The sequence below is a fragment of the Amborella trichopoda genome, chromosome 13 (assembly GCF_054954075.1).
Source record: "Amborella trichopoda isolate Santa Cruz 75 chromosome 13, AtrichopodaSantaCruz75HAP2 v2.0, whole genome shotgun sequence".
NCBI classification, from domain to species: domain Eukaryota; kingdom Viridiplantae; phylum Streptophyta; class Magnoliopsida; order Amborellales; family Amborellaceae; genus Amborella; species Amborella trichopoda.
Genome location: NC_142348.1, coordinates 5,657,459 through 5,660,129, shown reverse-complemented (window position 1 = coordinate 5,660,129; position 2,671 = coordinate 5,657,459).

Here is a 2,671-nt window from a genome sequence, read left to right as displayed (position 1 = left end):
GCTCTCTGTCTCTAATCTCTGTATCAATTTATTTGCTGTTTTTAATCTGTCCTCTCCCTCTCTCAATTTATTGTGGACGGAAGGAATTGCAGAGCTCTTGGTCCTTCATTGACGTAGAGATATGTCGTCACAAAGACTTTGACTTTGATTTGTCATTTGATTTCGTGTAAAAATTAGGGAACGTGCGCGGTGCGGCATAGAATTCTTGTGCTACCATTCTAATATATCAAGGGCCATACCTTATTTACAAAAAAAAGATTAAGGTTGTGGTGGTAGCATCCACACCTGGTCACCATGATGTGGGTTTTATACCTACTATTAACACCAACAGTCCATTCCTATCATTAACACCAATAGGTAGGTGAGTTGTGTTTCCCACCAAAATTATATAATAAATACATTAATTAAAAAAAAAATAAAATAAAATAAAAAATATAAAATAAGGGCACACCCTACTTTTATATAAAGAAATTATACTCTTAAATATAAGAGCATATACATTGTGCTCTCCTAGAGTATATTTTAGTTCTACTCCCTGTCAAAAGACCTATTTGGGACAAATTTTTTTTTTGAGAACTACTTGAAAATTAATATATGATTATTCTCGAAAAATAAAATAAAAATTTAGTTTTTTAACATTTAGATCTCTTTTTATTTTGGAAAAATTACATATATATATATATATATATATATATATATATATATATATATATATATATATATATAATTTTACGTTATTACGGATGTACCGAATAGTTTCCGTTATTACATGTCTATCTTTTTTTTACCTTTCTTAACGTAATTTTAAAAAAAAAAATGACTTTACCCTTTTTCGGGTATTCAACATCCGAATTGAAGGGAAAATAATCGAAAGTTTAACGTTCGCAGTCATAAATGTGATATTTCTGGATGTTGGACATCCAAAAATAGCACATTTCTGATGTTCCGAAAATGTGCCTGCGAAAGAAACCTTCTGGAATTTCGCAGGCATATTTTTGGATGTTGAATATTTGACAATAGCACATTTTCACATGTTTAACATCTGAAAATAATTTCGGATGTTGGACATCAAAAAATAGCACATTTTCGGATTTTTAACATCCGAAAATGTGCCTGCGGAATGTGAAAATTAAACTTTCAGGCTATTTTCGGATGTTGAACATGTAAAAAACCCTTCAATTCTGATGTTGAACACCCAAAAAAGGATAAAGTCATCTTTTTTAAAAAATTGCATTATGAAACGTAAAAAACAGACAGACACATAATAACGTAAACTTTTTGGTGCATCTGTAATAACACAAATATAATATATATGTATGTAATTTTCTCTTTTATTTTTGGATAATTAAACAACACTTTTTTTAACACTTAAATCTCATCATCTAAAAATTGCACGATCTCTGTTCAATTTAGTGCCATTATTGTTTTTGTGAAGAGGGTACAATTTGGAAAAAAATTTATTGAAGTCATGGGTTGAAGAGAATACATTCTCAAATTTTGGAGTCCAAAAATTAATACTAGGGGGGGTTTTGCCCAATGGTGAAAATGGACATTCTACTCCCATGGGAGTAGAATATCTTTAGGCTAAATTTTATTGTTCAAGTAAGATATTAGGGTTTAACAAAGTGATTTGTATAAATCATTTTAGCTACAATAAGGGTCACAATTATTCTTAGTCATTGGATGCGACAACTAACTGACTAAAGTGTCACAACATTTAAAAAATTGTATTTTGAACTTTATGCCCAATCTATGACATAGCCTCAATAATCCAGTTTCACATCTAATGGTAAATAATGATTGTGACCTGTTTATATCAAAGAAAAAGTTTATATAAAGTTGCAACCAGTATATTTTCAATGCACTTTGTTAGTGTGTATGTGACTTTTGAATCATCAATCTTAAATTTTAACCCATCCGATAAATTTTCAAATAGGGATTGTATATGACAAGACCAATTAGGTAGTCACAATTCCTTACAAGCATTTGATGTGAAATTTGATATCTTGGATGTGTCACAAAGTTCGAATAAATTTATTTTGAAGTTTAAGCTTGGTCAATGGAATAATTGTAGCTACTCAATTTCACATCTGATGGTAAATGGTCTTATTCTATACTTTCCTTTAACTTTAATACCTTTTGATTCAATAATTTCCCTTAACTTTAATACGTTTTGATTATTATTCTTTTACTTTCTTGCGCCTTCTCCCTCCCCACGAAAACTCTCCCGTGATTCTCTCCCACTTCCTCTTCCTAATTTGGTTGCCATGACCGAAGACTCAATTGTGAATTGCTGTCCATCTCTCCAACCCTCTCTCATCCTTTGGGTGCTAAAAAACCATTGCAGAGGGCTTCTTTTCCTCCTTCAAGTGCATGGCAAAGGCCCAATAGTAGGCCTTTGGCTGCCTTGGCAGAGACTGCATGGTTAGAAGCCAGGGAAATTCTTAAAGCTAAAAAGTAAAAGAACAAACAATCAAGGGTAGTACATATAACTGTGTGTGGGCTCTAATACACTGTATATGTGCAGTTTGCGTACGGATGCATCCGTAGGTGTAGAGGTAACGGTGCACCTTCAAATTTTATTATGGTATGTAATTTTGATGTAAAATGTTCTTAAGATTATCTCAAAATCTATTTTTATATCTACTTATAAAATTTTAAATTTAAAAAA